This window comes from Triturus cristatus, chromosome 1_2, assembly GCF_964204655.1.
Source record: "Triturus cristatus chromosome 1_2, aTriCri1.1, whole genome shotgun sequence".
In the NCBI taxonomy this organism is placed as follows: Eukaryota; Metazoa; Chordata; class Amphibia; order Caudata; family Salamandridae; genus Triturus; species Triturus cristatus.
Window position 1 is genome coordinate 773,947,389 of NC_140580.1, and position 19,799 is coordinate 773,967,187.

The window sequence follows — 19,799 nt, forward strand, 5'->3', positions numbered from 1 at the left end:
GTGGAAAGTCATGTTAAGAACTGATGTCAGCATGCATGGGCTTCATCTGTGTATGTCCTGCAATGTCATCCCGGCACCCACAATGCCGAAGATGGTTGCGGAGCCGACCGATGCCACCTACCGATGATTAGGGCTACTGCTGTTGAAAAATCTCCGGATCCAGACTGACGCCTGGGGGAAATTCTGAGGTAAGGAGTCTACAACTCATATATGTCTCTACCAGATACATCATTACCGAAGGTAAATAACTTATTCTATAAGGCTTTCCTAAATGTTGTAAAATGAATGACGGATTGGATCTTCAATGAAAGAAGGTTCCAAAGTCGGGAAACTTGAACTGAGAAACCTGAACCGCCAGAGCAGCTTTGCTGCTACAAGGGAACAGTTAAAGGAACAAAGGAGGCAGAATAAAGATTTGTAGTTCGAATGTTTTTTGAAACCTTTCTGAAATGGTGGCAGGTACCGTTCTGTAAGGGAAATGATGTACAATGCAGAGTGATTTGAATATCACCCATTACAGACAGGGATCCAACGGAGATCATGTAAATAGGAGATGCGTGTCAGTGGTGTGGATGTCCATTCACTATCCTAGCCGTCTAGTTTTGTATTGCCAAGAGTTTGGTTAAAAGGGACTTCTTTATCCCAAGGTCAAGACTGTTGTAGTAGTCCAGGTGTGCTCCTAACAATGCTGATAAACATATCTGTTTTCTGCGTAAAAAGAGCAAAGGCAATAAGGTATGTATGTGTCTTCAATGGAAGTAAAACTATGCTACCACTGCTGGGACATTGCAATGAACTTTTAGTTGTTCTTAGGTCTTCATAATTAAACGTTTTATATTTTCCCGGTGGAGAAGATCCTTCCTGTACAGCCTTGTGGGTGACTAAGGCATTTCTTTGCCTTCTTCTTGCTAGTGCTTTTTACTTTTTACCTCTGGTTCAATTCCATCAACCTAAGAGTTTGTATATGTTCACCGTGCTTTGCACAGCCAGCATCACCTCCAACCATAACACCCATACCCTGCTCCCAACTGTAATGTTAAAACTGTGGATAGTCTGCTGTAGTGTTCAATTGGCAACATTGTGAATGCCAAATTACAGAGTTAAATACCTGCTATCCTGATTCTTTGTTTCAGTGCCTTGAGCAGTATAATTCATCAATTCGATATTTCCTCCCAGAGTTAAAAATGGGATTCAGGGACTTGGCCTGCTATTCTCTTTCTTATACACCCAAATCCAATTCAGGCATGTAAAAAGGTTTATGAATGAAGTCCATTGAGGAGTCCCCCAGCTATCCACCCTTTCATCTTTTTTTAGATCGATCCTGGGCAGCGCATGCACTGCTCTGCGAGTCATTCTCTACTCGGGTATGGACTTGAAGCTCTGCCCACTGTCCGCCCATCTTTTCATTTACTTCCTGTTGCTGTCCTTTCTAAATGGTTGTTTCTGATTCGTTAATAGGCTCGTTAGTCCCTCCTTAGTAACACCTCGTTCAGTGGCTAAGGCAGAGGAGCATCGCCCCACTGCTCTCCAAGCAGTGAAAAAAGGAAAAACAATAATAATAACGTAACGTTATTATCATTTTATTTTTGCTATTGCAGTAGCTCTGTTGTTTCCTGGGGTGGGGCTGGGCCCCAAGATGCCAGAGCACTGCAGGTGGAGGAGTGGTGGCACTCCAAGTGTGCATGACATTTTGTCTCGCCCTCTAGGGCCGCCCAAAACAGGCATGCACACTTGCCATGTTCTCTATTCAGGCTGCATTACAGTCGGAGTGGAGAACATGCCCCAGGCTCCCAAGCTTGGTCTGAGTGCTGAGCTACGGCGCTCAGACCAATCACAACGCTGCAGTATTGCGATTGGTCAGGGGAGCTTAGGAGCCCGGGTGCTTCCTGCTGCCGAACTCTAGACAGGAAGAAAATTAAGTGGATCGAAGGAGAGTCTGTGACAACACCGGCCGTAGCCAGGTAAGTGTTTTTTTTAATCTGATCTTTTTTATTTCCCCACCTATCCCCACCGCCCTCACGGCCCACCACCCGAGTCCGGGAGCAGCCGCTACTGGCCCTGTCTGCATTTGTAACCTCCCATGAGGACTGGACTTTTTACTTGAGTGGTTACACAGTATGTTTATTTCGTCTATGAGCACTATTTTCTTTAATTATTTTGTCCTACTGCAGACACGACATGCTTTCCTGCGACATTTTTATTTATTTAAGCAGCACGGCACATACCAGGTGGCACAAAATGATTTTCTCCTGCCCGCTGTTGCAAGTATCTGCTGTTGCAAGCAGGGATCACTTTTTAGGTCTCGCCTGACCCAGCGCATGCGCTGGTCTGGCGAGACTTATTGAGAGGGCTCCAAAAAGTGCTACCAGGCCAGCCTAGAGCTACAGTGCATGTGCGGGGGCGCGCGCGCCGCACTTTACCGAGATTACTTTCACTTTCGCGGCCGCACGGCCGCTTGGCATTGCCAATAGGTCTCGCTTTTGGGACCTTATAAGTATTTAGTTATGCAACTGTTGCATAGCTAAACACTTATAAGGTCCCAAAGGCGAGACCTATTGGCTATGCCAATGCTTGTTTAACATTTGTTAATGAGCACAGCACATGCTGTTGTTGGCACATCCCGCGCGGCACACCTCTGTTTGTTCCCTGTGATCCCTAAACATGGGCACATGCATTTTTTTTTGTTGTTGTTTAATTTAAATTAGTGGAGTGGGGGCAGGAGATAAAGTAGTTTGCCATTACAGAGAGTTTTTTTAAATTAAAAAGTGCTTCACAATATGCTAATTTAAAACACGCCTCCCTGTCTCTCTCACAACCCCTCTCACTCCTCCCACAACACTCACGCCCGGCCCCGCCCTCATCCCTAGTGAATGCGTCCAGCTGCTTTGTGGCGACATCTTGTTTTTTTAGATCCCTGAAGTAAATAGTTTGCGCGGTGCAAGCTGTGCTCCACGCAGCACAAAATGCTTTTCTACTGCCTGGCTCTCCCGCAACACTTTTAAAAAAATGTATTAAACCAGCGCGGCACATACCGCTCGGCACGCCTCAGCTGGACTAAAGTTTTCTTAATAGGTCTCGCATCTGTGGCAGTTGAAGCTATTGGCATTATTAATTTATCTGTTTTAAAAAACCAACACATAAATATAAGGCATTGCAATTCACAATATCAATAGCGGAAACCATTGTAAATGCCAGACCCATTGCATTGCAAATGCTGGTCATATAATGTGCTCTGTTAATTTAACAGAACCCCTTAACACTTCAGATGCATGATGATGCCACTCGGATTCACCCCTGCTTAGATAGCTGACCTGAGAGCTTTGACCATCGACTATCCAACAACCGTCCTGTGTACTCATTCATTATGCTCGGATAAGATTCCGTATATTGCCTTAAAGCCTGCTTTTCTATTCCGTTTGTGACATAGGAACAGCATTCTAACACTGAGATTTTGAAGACCTCCTGTCTCAAAATGATTTTGCTTGCATAGCACAAGCTGGTACCAGCCCCAGTGACTACCCACTTACCCAAATGATGTTGTCCAGTGTTTGCACGTCCCTTATCCACTGTCGTGCAATGGCGTTGTGTTGCAAGTTCTGTGGAAGCGGTGCCCCTCTTGATTTTTCTTCGCTGTTGCATCTGCAGGCTGCCTGCTTTTCATCTACTATAGTCTATATAGGCAGCCCACACACGTTCTGCCCCACCCTTTATAGTTCTGGCCTAGATTCAGCTTATGCTATCTCGTGAATCTCGTTTTTGACACACAAATGAAACTAAAAATACAGACAAACATACATACATACATAAAGAAGCTGTCAGTAATCCTTCCTCACCCCTTGTCCTCTTCAGGTTACATTCACCTTTTAATTCCACCCACTGCAGCGCACAGCCTGGGGCAGCAGGTCAGCCCGCTTCATCTATTGACTGTCTTGCATCATCATAATAGCATTTTGCCTGATCATATGTGAACAGGAGTTCACTTCTGTGCCAGGGCTGCTGTGCCTGGATGCTAGGCTACTTATTCGTTTTTACATTTTTTTATATATGTTTGTCAAATCGCTTTTTCAAGTGTTTGCAAATAAATAAATAACTAATTCGCAGGCTTGCCAAACCGAAAACCTACTTGCCTGTTTATTCGCCTTGCCAATGATTGATTTGTTACTATCAAGTATGACAAGTTGACTACAGCAGATAACTTTTGTATGTGCTTTCCTTGTTCCATCTCTGCCCTTGCAAGAAGCGTAAGTTTGAAACTGTGAGTGACACCTTGCTCGAAGTAGTACCAATCCCACTTTGAGCCCAACCGTTGAAACTTGTCTTCAAAGCACAAGGCACCCACCCAAGGAGTGAGGCTTTACGTGTTCCCTTCTGGCGTCTCTTTGTCCCTCATGGGATGTTCCTGTTGTGTGAGATATATATCTCTATGCATATCGGATCTTCAGTTCAGCTGTGAGTGCTTCTGCCCTTCTTATGATGGTAGTACCACTGCTAGACTTCTTCTCCCAGAGGAAGGATTACCATAATAGGACCCTCTTACACAGGACGATTAATATAAGACACAATTCAATATTTTCACATCTCCTATTCCCTATTTGATAGATGTACACATGTTTATTTTTAAAACATTGCACATTTACCACCTTGCATGGCAAAATTATTCTCTCAGTGGCCAAATCAAACATTAGACGTAGCTCGCTCTTTTTTTTTATCATGCAACTATAGAATTCTTGTCTTCAGTTATCACTAATGCTTCTATTTACAATGGGTAGCATATGCTTTAGACCTTGGGGGATGTATTCCTCCACAAGGCATGTGTTCATCTAAAAACAATTCTGTTTAACTCTTCATTTATTTGTGTACATGACATATTATCACAGTCATCAACATTTATTCAATGGTATGACCTCAGTAAACGTCGTCCTGGTTATCAATTTTCTCTAAACTCAGCTACTTCTTCAGTTTAACGGTAGCTGCTAGAAGTTACCTAAACATTTCTTCTGCATGTCTGCATATTTTTCAGTCTAGTGGTTCTTTTATGATCCAGTGCTGACGGAGCTGCTATGTTTCTGTTCCTAGAATGGTGCAGATCAGCGTTCCCTGTTCAGTCACAAGACCATACTCTGTATATGAAACAAGCAATCTTTTTAAATACTTGTCTCTCCCCGGTATCCACGCTATGCGCCCCTAAGCAACAAGGTGACAGCATCCCAATGAAGGCCGTCTAATGGGCATATTCAACTCAGAATGTCTCCAAGTCAGCGAATGAGCTGCAGACCCACAGATCAGAAGTAGAGCGAGTTAACCATGCTATTGCCTAAAAAACAGGTGCTCAGCCCGTCACTGAACCGGTGCACCTTAGCGTGGATACAACCCTCGCCGGGGGTTTAATACTGTATGAAGGAAAGGAATCTATTTCTACATGGAACCAGAACATGAGTGTTGCGGGTAGACTAAGGGCCTGATGTAGATCTTGACGGACGGGCTTCTCCTTCACAACGGTGACGGATATCCTCTCCACCAAAATATAAATCCCATAGGATATAATGGGATTTATATTCCAGCAGGTGGAGTAACCCATCCAGCAAGATCTAAAACAGACCCTACATTTTTACCCTTCTTGTAACCATGAATTTTGGCGAACTCCAGTATGAAAGAAAAAATATATGCATAGTCTATGACCATACCAGATCTCACCACCATCTGCCAAGAACGGCAGGAACACATTTCCCATGAAAAGTTCTCTAAATGGTAATCCCCCAACAATTCCTTTAAATCAAGCACTGAGTGAAGGTAACCAGATCATTAACTATGGATCATCTGGACCACTGCAACAACATATACACGTGTATACTAAAGCACAAAGAAGTCCACAAACTGAAAAATACATTCAGAACACAGGAGTGTTTAACAAACGTATGTTTCATCTGAAATAAATATTAAACAAAGAGAAACAATTTGCATTATGGACAATGCCTTATGGGAATGGGTCTAAGGTACTTGAGGAAACCTTGTACATCCTTGCTAAAAACCTCAGTTCACGTCCGGCAATGACAATCGGGCAGACAGATTCCAAAGGGAGTAATCACTGAAGCAGATCACTGCTGTCGAAAATATGTAAACCACCTGATCAGATAAGCCTTTGGCTTATAGTTAAAGAACAATCAAACATCCTTCTAAAAATATTGGCATACCTGATGTTTGAAACACTTTCAAGGTTCCTTGAGGATTACACAGTATGTTGCACTGTACATCTAGTAAGAATACTTAAAAATAATCCCCCTTGTATCATCTCGCAACACGATACTTAGGCGATATGTGTTACCCTACAAATTGCCTGTATGAAAAAAATGTTGCCTTTGTTCTGCTCTGATCTGCAGGTCCTGGTTATTGTATTGTGGTTGTAGACCTGCATTTCCGCAATTTCATGTAAAGCGGACAGTGCTATAAAAATTTGCACAAGTCAACGTTTGGATTAATGGGCATTGTCGATAAATGAAATGTATGATCTGCTTCTCAACGCAGGGGATTGAAGAAACCAGTTTCTTGACTTTTATCCAACCTGACATTTGGACCTTAAACTACCTGGAAAGATGTCCTAGTAGTACGAATTGCTTCTGATAGCCTGGGCCTGGGCCGGAGGAGCAGTAAAGGTCTGGAAAAGAGAAGGAGCGACTGGCCTTAGATTAACTATAAAATGAGCCTTGAGTTTGTAAAAAACGATCCTGATGAACTGTTTTTTGGCACAACTGTCTTTTCCCATTGAATCAGTAGACCTGCCAACCAAGAATGATTCACATCACTCCTGTTCGATCCGCAATACGCTGAGCTCTACGGAGGCCTCATAGGCTGGTCAGATCTTCCTACAGCCTCCCTAATGGCTCCCTGATTATGCTCAGCTGGGTGTTTTCTGATTTGAACTCAATTAATGGGCAACACATTATCATTCAGTTCATGAACCATCTGTTCCACTGACACATTCCTGTGAGAAGCCTTGAAGTCTTTGAGCCAGATAATCTGTCTGCAAGCCAAAGTAGTCGACAGAGTGAAACTTTGCATTTGACAAGCACTTTTTCCTGGCTGGATCTCTTGCATGCCTGATTCAGCCTGATTGAGACCCCGATCCAGGTACATCTGGATTTGACATGGGATTGAGCTGCCTGATGTCCAGGCATAACCCACTGAAAATGGGTTAAATCATTTTCTTCAAAGTCAGAAGAGGAAATCCACCACCAACCGTAACTCTACATCCAAGCCAACGGCAGGCCCCTAGGAGTTAGCCAATTAAGAGTCCCTATCCCAGAATGCCACACAAGGAATTTGCTCTTTAGGTTAGTTTTGTAACTTCACATTTTTTTAACAATAGACTATATTAACCCCATGGCTTTCTATTGAAATTTTTATTATTTATCTCATGATATCATACCACTCCATCCGTATTTCTGTGATGTCTCCTTGCACTGTTTAACTTTTGATATAACTTGGTATGAACCTCAAAATTGTGTCTTCCTTAACTGTATTGTTGTCTGTTTGGGGTTTCACACACACTTTCTTTGAGGAATAACTTGTGGTTCAGGACCGTCTATTGAAGGTGATCAAACTGCACCCTTATTTCAAATCACTCTATTTTTTCTCTCTGGGTGCTCATATTTGGATAGGCTAGAAGCTCATTCACTGCTCACATCAATTCTGTGGGTTTCCTCTTTTTTCCACCCCAGTCTGTAGAAAAGGCTAGTAGGGAATTATCTACTCTAATGTGAACAATACATGGTTGCCTGTGGACTTCTCCCTCCTCCCCGCTAGTATATTGCAGCTCCCAACTGGAACATGCTACTCTTTGATGGCCCCTGCTGGTGGTGCCAGCAAGGAGTAGCCTTGCCTCACCTTAAGCCCTCTCATGCCATGCCCTAGTCATTGTACTGTTGTAACTGTGCAAAGATGACTCTTTCTTACACACTTTAGACAATACTTCTACACTATGAAGATTGCGGAGAGCAGTGATGTTTTAAGATGTGAGCTTCTCTATGAAGACAGAACTTGAGAATTTGGTCTAATCCTCTCCCTATAAATTCAGAAAAATGTATACTTTAAACCTAACCTTGGGTAGCCATTTCCTGCAGCTACTTCTTGACATTAAACTTCTTTTGGACTTCTCTAGAAGTTTGTGCTGTGTCTCAAGAGATTACCAGTTGTTTGTAGTGGAACATCTCGTTGACTAACCTATAAAATAAAATATGAGCACATGCCTTAATGCGTCAATCTGTACCAATAGCAACTGGCAAGCTGTTTGATTAAACCGGCCTTTCTAAACCCCATGTTTGCACATCGGGTGACAGAGTCAGACTTTAGACAGCTTCCATAACTATCAAAAAGAGGTTCACGTTTTCCTCCCTTCGCTTACTCGCATTTATGTGAGGAGTATAATGGGACTTCTTTATCAGGGCTGACTGCTACCTTGCCGGACACGCTACTGCTCCACTGGGGAACTTCTATATGCCAAAACCTTGCACAAAATCTCAAGAGAGACATTCAATTAAACCAATATCTAGAACATAGCGCACATCTCTGTAAAACTGCTGTGTTTAGTCGTAACAGTGTTTTTCCATCTGTCTTCTTTTAGGAAGTTTCATCCTTCAAGAAACTGCTGAGAACAAGCAGTTTCTGTGTACTATGTTAATTTGTTCTTATTTTAGCTTAAGAACATTGGCACTCGTACCAGCGTTTAGCAGTGTAGTCCCTAATGTATGAATGTTGATTTGCTGTGAAGTGTACCTGTTGGTGTAGCTTGGTGGGGGAGAAAATTATAGTGCATCTTGGAATTCTACAGGCTATTGTAATTGAAATAGGATAAAAATGAATATTGTAGTTAAATCTCCTGCCATCTGCCAACTCCTGCATTTCAACCTATACTACTATCATGCACAGCTGTAGAAGCCCCTACCAGTAGAAATTGAGTTTTCCAGACAGAATAGTGCCAAAAAGGACTGATGGAGCTGGGGCAGTCAGTGAGATATGGGCTGACTGGCTCTGCCCCAGACCTTCCAGGTTTTATTGGTGGCATACCATTTTGAAATATCCGGATTTCTCGGTTAGGCTAGCTCAACTCTGCTAATGGGCAATCCCTCATCAGGTGCGCGGGAAGGGGTTATGGGGTCTAGTGCGAGCAAGGAATGTGTGCCCATTAAGTCCTCCTTGGGGAGTAAAGGAAAGCCATATTTTGGGGAATAGCGGCACCCTCGCAAAGCTTGGCTCCGGTGGGGCTGAACCTGCTCCGTTATCGATACCTGCGGCCTTTCACTCCTTGGATTTAATCTGACAATCTCTCCGTCACTCAAGGACCAGCGAGCGCGGGAACTACCACGTCTCCCACGTTAATACGCGGCAATGCCTGCAAAAAAATAAAAGGTAGCGCGACGCCCAAAGGAATATCAAGCCCGCTCCTTTAATCCGGACTATTAGACCAGCCAAATGCAGACATCCTTTGTTTAAACATCAGGGTGAAAACTAATGGTGACAAATAGCTTGCGCGCCCCACTAAGCCCCTCTCAGCGCTGCGGGGTAATCAGCGCGATTCCCGGGCGCGCGGTGACAGCTTTTAATGGGCCCTGACAGGCTGAGCAGCCAGCCGAGCGGTGCCGCCACGCGCCTGGCGCGGGGCGAGTTATAGATTCCCCATCCCCGAACAAGAAGCGTCATCTCTGGAAATTACTAACTACTGAGCACAAGCAACCCCTCTGCCGGAAAGAATTCTGTATGAAACATTTTTTCTGCTGTTTGCGAATTAGACCATTTTAAGATGCATTAAATAGATTGCAGTGCTTTCTATGGACACATATCGCCACAGTTTTCTAGGTCAGCGACCTTCCGCAAGAGCTGAGGTCGTTCATCTGTGCTATACAAAGAATGCATATTTTGCAAATCTCGAAATAATGGGTAAACACTGTAATAACACGATTATAAATGTCGCGTGCCAATGGCACAGTGCATGGCGTTTGGGAAGGCGGGGTAATATGGCCGATTTCTGCCTCTGGTTACGGTTTCCGCTTGCACCCCGAAGAGCCTTTTCAAATTCTATTGCAACGTCTCGTGCTCTTGTCTTTAATTCGCTTGACGTTGTACCGAGAAGCGTAATAATATCTAAGATTGCGAATGAAGAAAGCCGCCCGAAGAGCAAAGAGCCAGAGAAATCTGACGACAGAGCCAAGGGAAATAGCTTTTATGCATGTCATGAGCCATGGGGGTGGTGGCGGGGGGCTAAATCACAGACGCTCCCTGGACCTCGTGATCAAGGCTGCAGAGGATTGAACTCTGTTGTCACAACATAGAGTTGCCCCACAAACTTAGAATTCCAATGTTTAATCTGGGGTAAATAGTAAAGTAGTACCCCTAGTGCTAGTGCATCTAGAAACCAATGTGTCAAACCCACTCTGTAGATGACATGAGAAGTGGCACATTGTCAGAGCAGTCGGCTTAAAAATTGCTCCACAATGACAGAAACATTGGGGTAATTCTGCACTATCCCCTTAGTTATTCCTCATTCCTCCCTGGTATTTCAACGAGGGATTTCTGCCAAAATCTCAGGGTGAAATGCAACATGTCTGCAGAGTAATTTCAGGTTTTGTAAATCCAATGGGGCCATTAGTGGCCCTATTAAAATGACAGGGGAACATGTAAAGGTCACCCGGAAGCATCTCTTACAGTTAAATGTGCACTTCTACATCACCTGCATCTGTTGATATGTGGAATCCTAAATTAGCAGTTAGTACTTTTTTGATTTAGGTTGCTTGATATCAAAAAACTATTTTAGCTTTCTTTCTGGTACGAGATGTAGTCCAAGAAAGAACATAGAACCTTTATTGCCGCTACAGTACAACACACACATTTATTTATTTGCTTCTTTATTTGTGTTCTCTGAACGACTGTAGCATTTCAAGAACTCTTCTACGTAGTTACAAAAACATGGTACCCTGAGCGTTATCATTTGGGGACATACCGAAAAGAAGATGGTGGAATTAATAAAAGCAAAGTGATTAGTGGAAAATACTCTCATATAAAATGTGTGCATATTTATAACATGGGTGACAAACATTAATGGGGCGAGAGTCAGGATAAGAAATTAGTTATCACCACTCACTAATTCAGAGGGAGCAGTGCTTAATTTGTGCCACTGTTTGCAGCAGTTGGCCACTGTTCCTCGTTTTTAGGACTTGGACTTGTTTTTCATCATTAGGTTTTGACCCAGAGCAAGAGAGATGATCTGAAAGCAGTCTGTCATATTATGCAAGTGTACGCTGTCAACCTGATTGGCTGCATACGCCAGTACATCAGCTCCATTGTTCCCACTACTAAAAAAGCTGAGGCTGACCCTGAAAATCCTGTGCAATTTTAGGCCGTTCCCTTACTATATCTTGCGATGAAAATCACGTAACATGTGGCCAACCGGCAACTGTCCCAATATTTGGACGTGCATCATGCACTACACCCTTTTCAATCTGGTTTATGACAGAACATCAGTATTGAAAGGGTCATGGTGAAGGCTACTAACAGGGCCGGACTACGAACTCAAAACAGCCCTGGCTAGTTTGTCAGACCAGCCTCAAGGGAAGGGGTGGGGGGCGCAAGTTTGAAGCGCTGCTGCTTTTGCTAATGGGTGCCGATATTGCAGCACTGCTGCAAAACTGGCCCCTGGTAACAAAAAACTGACCCCCACTGCTGCAAAACTGGCCCCCACCCTTCGAGCCTCTCGGGAAAAGGCCTGATGCAACCTGCGGCCAATCCGGCCCTGGCTACTAACAACAATCACATGATTCTGGGTGGTGGGGGTGTAGCCGCATTAATTCTCCCTGATCTATCTAGTGCTTTCAACACCATGTCCAACATACATTTTTTAAATCGGCTTAGGGATATTGGTGTCGAGGGCCCTGTATTCAATTGGCTCAGCTCTTTTTGACAAACTGTGCACAAGGGGTATCTCTGGGAAGTTTGTTCGACTGTCAAGGATATTAGAAGTGGAGTGTCTCAGGGTTTGACCTTATGCCCTACCTTGTGCCGTCTGTATGTTTCGCCGCTAGCCAACCTCATTGATTTAGTAGAGATTTTTTACTTATGTGGCTGATACACCAATCATCCTCATAACAAATATTGATTTTCCGATGCTTCAGCAGCAGTTCAAGTCTAATCTTGGTGCTGTGGCCATCTGAATACCATCTAAATCATTAACTTTGAATGCAATGAAGACTGAAGTTTAGGGCTTGGACAAATTCCAGGGAATTGGGACTAGTGGTCAGACATGTTGGGGCTTCCTCCTTTCCCTTCACATTGCTCACAGTTTGGATATTATCTTTGACTCACAGGTCTCCTTGCAGGCTTACAATAGCAAGTAATTTCGTTTAAATTGGTCTCCTATTGCAGGAATTATAAGACCACATCCAGGGAGACCATTTCAACCAATGTTTTGAACCAAATAGAAAGGTCATATGAAGGGTTGCTCTGAAACACAAATGGATCCTCTTTATCAATAATTTACCAATCGATGCATATACAAAATATCTAGATACGTGGGTACCTCAGACAGACAGAAAATTCTTAATGAGTAGATGCTTATCGGAAACTTCTACACAGTTTAAAACCTATAGGCAGATATGATCTAGAATAAGAATATTTAAAATGAGACCTAAGAACATAGCGCAGTGAAGATTACGTATGGCGGTAGTCAGTAACTCTGAAAAGATATTTAGTTGAAATAAAAAATAAAAAAACACCAAAATGGTTGTCTGTGTTTTTTAGATGTTAGCTCTGAGGAGCATGGAATCCCCACTTATTTTCCCACCTCCTCTACCTCCTGTTTCTTTCTTCTACTTTTCTATTTTTCTGCTTCTTTTTTTAAGCTCATGCAAAACAAAATGGCAGGTTCAAGCTTATAATGATAGAAGACCGGGAGAACTTTGAAGGGAAGGTATGCTCTAGGAATAACCTCTTTGAATGTATCTTCCCGGCAGTTTTTTCTTCTCAAACAGATGTAGACATGTCTCTGTGCCCCATCCCTTGCTGGTCAGTGAGGTGCATTTTACGCTTTCTATTTTGGAATCTGAATTTCCATGATTGTGTTCAACATGATTGCTGCATCTGTTCAGTCAACAACAAAAAGTTTCCAAAGAAATCAGATTTGTGTTATGGGAATGGTCAAATTATAGTCTTCCAGTACATGTGTGAGGGTTAGAAACATGAGGTTCAATCCCACTTCTGTGCTAATAGACAGAAGGCAGTATATTCAGAAAGTTATCTTCCGTCGAGTATATAAGATTATGACAGAAAATACCTTTCATCATGCCTTTCAGAAATAACAGTGATTCCCGGCAGTAGTAAATCAATTTTTCTGCCACTGGTGCAGAGAAACCTGTAGTTGTAAATCTCACTCACAAGGCTGGAAGTGAGTATTCCAAAGTGTAGTTTGCCATGGAAGTTTGGGAATTTATTTATTTTGAATTTATAACGCGCATGGCTGCCTCAGCGACGAGGCGTCCCAGCGCAACCCAAGGTCCAGCGAACACGAGCCACGGACAGAGACAGAGTGGTTAGACTGCAGATGTAGGGAAAAGCCATGTCTTCAAGGCCTTCCGAAATGCAAAATGATTCGGAATGGTTCTGATAGGGGTCGGGAGCAAGTTCCAGAGTTTCGCCGCCATATAGCGAAAGGAACGTCCCCCGGCCCTTGCTCTCCAGACTCGGGGAATGCAAGCCTGGGCCAAGTCAGCGGAACGCGGGCTCTATCAGATGGGATAGCCCCGGTGAAGCCTGTCGAGACACGATCTTATGTGAGATACACAGCGCCTTAAAATGGATACGCTTGTCAACCTGTAGCCAATGAAGTTTGGGGAGAACATGCGCCACTGAACAAGATCTGGGTAATGCAACCAACAGCCGTGCAGCCGCATTCTCAACCCTCTGCAGGCGCTTAATGCTAGCCTTATTGGCTCCCAGATAGAGGGAATTTCCATAGTCCAATCTTTATAAAACCGATGCCTGGACAATAGTCTGGCGTACCTTAGGAGGGAAGAACCCGAGCAAGGGTTTGAGGCTCCGCAGGAGCCCAAAACAGACCCCTGCAACGACTTTCGTTTGTTTCTCGAAAGTCAGGCCATTATCAAACCACACGCCAAGATTTTTTACCGTCTCCTTAGGGAGTGGGGCGGTTTTGAGACAGTTTGGCCAACATTGCTTGGACCATAGCTCCCGGTCCTTTCCGAACAGCAGAATCTCCGATTTACTGGCATTTAGCTGTAAACAGTTTGCTGCCATCCAATCGGAGATAGCCAGCAGATCTTCTCTAAACATGTCCAAATTGGTGTTGCATTTCTTCGAGAAAACTATCAGCAATTGGGTGTTGTCAGCATATAACACCAAAGACAATGCCTTCAGATATATAAGTTTAGGGGCATTCCCAAACTCCTTTATGATGCCTTTCTAGCCAGGAAAAGTTGGACATTTACTTTAGCCTTAGCTGGAGTAACTTCCCTCCTAGGTTTGCAAGAGGAACGAATGACAGTCAGATTTGGCGAGGGTGTAGGCGAAGAGCATGTGCAGATTTCGACCAGCGGTGGGCAAGCCAGCAAATTAATAGAGAGAGTCGAGCCAGAGCTCTTGTAAAGTACGATAACGTTTCTTTAATTTTTAAGTAAGTGGATTTCTTTAATATGTGCAAGATTTGACATTAATAGCACTATAGCACTGCACTGAAAAGTACTTATTAAAAGTGACTGTTTCTTAAACATGAACCATGAAACAATTGTCATGTAAACCTTGTACGTGGCCCGGTTTTCATATGTGATCATCTTCAGTTTTATATAGCACAAACTCGACCCGAAGGCATTGGAGCACTTTACTTGAGCACTGTTAGATTTGGGGGTCTCTAGTTGGCAGAGGTAGGTACCTTTGTCCAAGTAAGGGCCCTTGCGTCTAGTCAGGGTAAGGGGTACACTCCTAAAATAACCCCTACTCACCCCCTTGGTAGCTTGGCACAAGCAGACAGGCTTATCTCAGAGGCAGAGTGTAAAGCATTTGTGAACACATACAGTAATCAAGTGACAACACTACAGATGGACTCCACACAAGTTTTACATCAAAAATAAGTATGCTTTATATAGACTTATCACAAGACCACAAATGACAAAAATCCACAATACTGTACTTAGAATGGTAGAATTAGCTTAGTTCTCTTAAGATGGTAAATGCGACACTCAGAGTTCAATGTACCTTAAGATGCGTAACGCAAGACAACGAAAATGTTGCAAGGACGGTGATGCCTTGAAGATCTGGTGCAAAGAAACAAAGATGGAGCTTTCTTCCTGGTGATGCGGCGGCGTCTGCTGCGACATCGATCCTCTCCCCTGGCGATGCGAGTTGCTTCCACAACGATGTGAGCCACGACAGGCCCTGCGACACTACTCCTGGTGAAATGGCGGTGTTTGCTGCGACGTCGATCCTCTTCTCCGGCGATGAGCTGCGACAGGCCCTGAGACATGCTTCCCGGAGATGCGGCGGCATCTGATGCGACGTCGATCCTCTTCTCCTGTGATGAACCACGACAGGCCCTGCGACACGCTTCCCAGTGATGCAGCGGCGTCTGCTGCGACGTCGATCCTCTCCCCATGTGATGCGAGGCGCTTCGGTGGACCTGCGATGACTCAACGATTCTTCTGCGACACGCTTCCCGGTGATGCAGCGGCATCTGCTGCGACGTCGATCCTCTTCTCCGGCGATGCAAGGCGCTTCGTGTTGTGAAGCAGCAGCCGCAGTTCGGCGACACGCTTCTTGCTCGTGAGTCGCGCTTCCAGCTCCTTGCGACACGCAATCCCTCAGAAAGCCTCGCAAAACATAAGGCACTTCCAAAGAACTCTTGGGGATCTGGTGAGTGAAGTCTGTTGTCCCTGAGACTTCAGCAGGAGGCAAGCTCTTTTCTCAAGCCCTTGGAGATCCTTCACAAGTTGAATAAAGTATACAAAGTTCCTTCTCTCCTCTCTTTGGCAGTCAGGCAACCACTGCAGGCCAATCCCTCAAGCTTAGGGATAGTCTCTTCTCAGTCTCTCTGGTTCCACTCCTCAGCAAAGGTTTCTTCTTGTTTCCCAAAGTGATCTAAAGTTCTTGGGTTTGGGTCCCAATATTTATACCCAGTTTCTCTTTGTTCTCCGAAGGCAGAGAGGCCTTTGCCTAGTCCAAACCAGTTCTGGTCAGTCCTGGAGCACTTTGTTGACAAGACTCCTTCTTTCCTTTCAGAGTGCAGGGCGGAGACATCAGACGCACCACAGGAGGTGGAGCCAGCATTGTGGAGGGAAGGCACAGCCCTATTCAGGTCCCAGGTGCAACCCCTCCCACGCATCTAGATGCAGATCTCTCTATTCAGCCCTGTGCTGACTCACCCTGTCTCCTGGAATTTCCCCAGCCCCCGTCACTCAAACTCCAGACAAGGAATACACAGCCTAGCATAGGCAGGTTTGGATGGTTAGACAAGAAAATACCTACTTTCTAAAAGTGGTATTTTCAAACACAGGATGTTAAAACCAACTTCACTAAAAGATATATTTTACCATTCTGAGTTCAGGCATACTAAATTCGAATTTCTACCGTGTTCCCTGAGTCACTTAGGATTATAAGATGTAATAATCAAACTTCCCATTCTGGCCTGTGGGGAACAGGTAGCCTTGCAATAATGAAAAACGAAAATGGCTGTAATTCACTATTAGGACATGCCACACACATCAGGGCTTGTCCTACCTTATACTTACAATGCACCCTGCCATTGGGCCTACCATAGGGGTGTCTGATATGAAGAAAAGGGAAGGTTTAGGGACTGGCAAGTGGGTGCACTTGCCCAGTCAGCATGGCAGTACCAGACTGCACACAGGCTCTGCAATGGCAAGCCTTAGATACACTTTTACAGGCTGCTTCTGTGGGTGGCACAACCAGTGCTGCAAACCCACCAGCAGCATTTGGATTACCAGCCCTGGGCACTCCTGGTGCACTGTACTAGGGTCTGACAAGTAAACCAAATCAGCCAATCATGGAATAACTAATTCATACATCAATTTACAATAGGGAGAGCATATGCACTTTAGCACTGATCAGCAGTGGTAAAGTGCCCAGAGTCATAAAACAGCCAACAACAGGTCATAAAAAATATAGGAGGAAGGCAAAAAGTTCAGGGATGACCCTGCAAAAAGGGTCCAACAAGCACCGGTTACATTACACAAGGACACATTCATGGTTCATTGGCATGGGGAGAGTAAATGATTTGCCCATAATCACAGGATGTGGAGGTGAAACTGAGATTCGAACCTGGCTCCCTTGATCGAAAGTCGTCGGCTCTGACGGTCACACCACATCCTGAGGAGAGGGGGGAGAGAGGGAGGCAGAAGCCCAATGAAAGTTAGGTTTTTTATAGACTTTAGGTTCCACTTCCAACAGGACCTCGAGCTGAGCCAGACCCAGATTTCAGGCTTGGACCCGGTTTTGGTTCTCAGTCCGGCCCTGCTCGCCCACCTCCAATTTCTACACTGTCTTGACCTCCGCACTAGTAAAGTCTTATGATATTCGCAGTAGAATACCAATAAAACATAAATGTACATTCTGGCTGAGAACTAAATCTCCATTTAGTAACTTGTGTAGTGCTGACTATCAGAGTCTCTTTAACTCACAGTGCTGTAGGTCGAAGTTGGTACTGTAGTATACAGAGGTCCATCACAAAAAGAGGGCAGCGCGGATTTTTTACAGAGGTCCATCACAAGAAGAGGGCAGCGCGGATTTTAAAAACTGTGCGCTTTTAAGGGCCCCACAGTCCTGCTGCAAAATTACTTATATAATAAATAATAAAAACGCATGATGAGACAGCAAACGTGGTCTTGCCACCAGATGGCATAAAATACTGACTTTCATCTTTACTTGAAACTTGAAACTTGAAACTTGAAACTATTCTTTTCGGTTTATGTTGAGAAAACCAGTGTGGGTCTCTGCAAAAATGTCTTGACCCGAGTTCCACAAAAGATACTGAGAGGCCTGAACCTACCTCACTTTTGATATTATTTCCAAAGGATGAAATGTTGATTTGTCTCAGTCGGATTTAGACTGTCTCGCCCAGGCTCAGCTTTCTGAGCAACATCTCCAGCTATCTGAGTCTCACAGGCTGTCTTTATCCGGAGGAATTAAGTATAGCTTTCTAAAAACACACATCAGCAAAACAGTTAGCCAAAAGTAACCATCGGCCAAAAATTGAAATCCTCTCCTTTTCTCATTCCACCCCCTTCCACACGCACATACACCGTGGGAGAAAATGATGAGGTCCAGTCATGGCAGACAGCACAGATTTATATGGGAAAGAAAGTAGGCAACCTCGTTTAATTGGGTGCAGGTAAAATAAAAGCCAATAATCTGAAAGTGCACCATCAGCTGCCATCAGCCATTGGCCTGTCATGTCCGGGCATGGGGGAGGTAGTACCCACGTCAAAAGAAGTCAGGTACTCAGCTGCTGTGTAACCAACATCATGTAAATCTCTACCCTGAACCCACAAACTCATTCTCTGGATACTGATCTGAACCCACAAACTAATTCGTTGGATACTGATCTGAACCCACAAACTCATTCTCTGGATACTGATCTGACCAGCTGTTCTCCAACCAGGGCTTGCACGCCGTCCTAGTACTGGTTTATAACTCACTGTCCCACTCCTGATTGCAACGGACATCGTCATCGTTTATGTTTCTTGGTTATCTATTTTCTACTTATTTAACTAATCTGTAAAGCGCTCTGATACCCTCTAGGGTCAAGTTTGTGCTATATAAAACTTTATAAATAAATAAAATAAATAAATGTAAACGTCCGCCAGTGTACCGAGTACCTCTGAAAATAGTGCCCACATGAATTATATGTTGAGGTCTAGATGCTCTGTTCAATTTGAAGAAATTAGGAATATTGAAAGACTTCTGTGTTGCAGTTTAAAGGAGTTGAGGGTGCGGTACATCATTCCAGTATGTTCTTAAATCACAGCTGAATGTTGTGATGCTATGACTTATGTTTGTAGAGAAGGCTCAGAAGCCATTCAATAAAATACAAAATATGATATAGTGAAACAAGACTTTTATCAAGAAATGAGTCATTTTAATTTGAGACTGGTTTGGGCAGCATGTAAAGGCTCTGTGATGCTGCCCTCTAAAATCATTTAGCTAAAATTAACTTGAAATAAAATCGCCTGTCTGAAGTAGTAAGCCTAAGAGGCAACGAGTGGCGGTGATCAGAGTGAAGCCTGTCTGGAGACTTTAAGGTCTGAATATTGGAGTAAATCAAACCCTTCCCATCGATTAGAAGCCTGTCCTTTGAGCCTGGGCGCTTGGTGACAGCTGCGGGCTATTTTCTCTGTTAAGGTATATTATTGCTGGTCTTAGGTACCCTTTAAGTGGAGTTATTAAATGTTATTTCACAGGCCATTCGATCGCACATTCTTGCTCTCCGGAGCTCCTAGATTATTATAGAGCTTGCTGAACCATTTCATGAGCTGCTCACCTCCGTAAATGTCTCTGTCAGCCACGACGGAGCAGCGCGCGCTGCACGTGACGTGGGCACTGATTGCTCGTTGCACGCGCCATCGGCCTGACAGCTCGGAGTGAAGCGGGAAGTGGCCCGGAATACAGCAGTCAACGAGGTAATAATGTCACCTGACTCCCGGGAGCGCGTGGAAATATTTCAAGAGCCACAGTTTATTGCCTGCAATGGATTTGGCGAAGGGCAGGGATAATGGGCCAAGGGCGGTAGTCAC

At 44.2% G+C, this 19,799-nt stretch overlaps 1 protein-coding gene across 1 annotated transcript in view; it reads left to right on the plus strand.

Moving 5' to 3' along the window:
• Positions 1-19,799, plus strand: part of ANTXRL (ANTXR like) — a 333,449-nt gene that overhangs the window by 305,532 nt on the left and 8,118 nt on the right. The gene's annotated exons all lie outside the window — the stretch shown is intronic.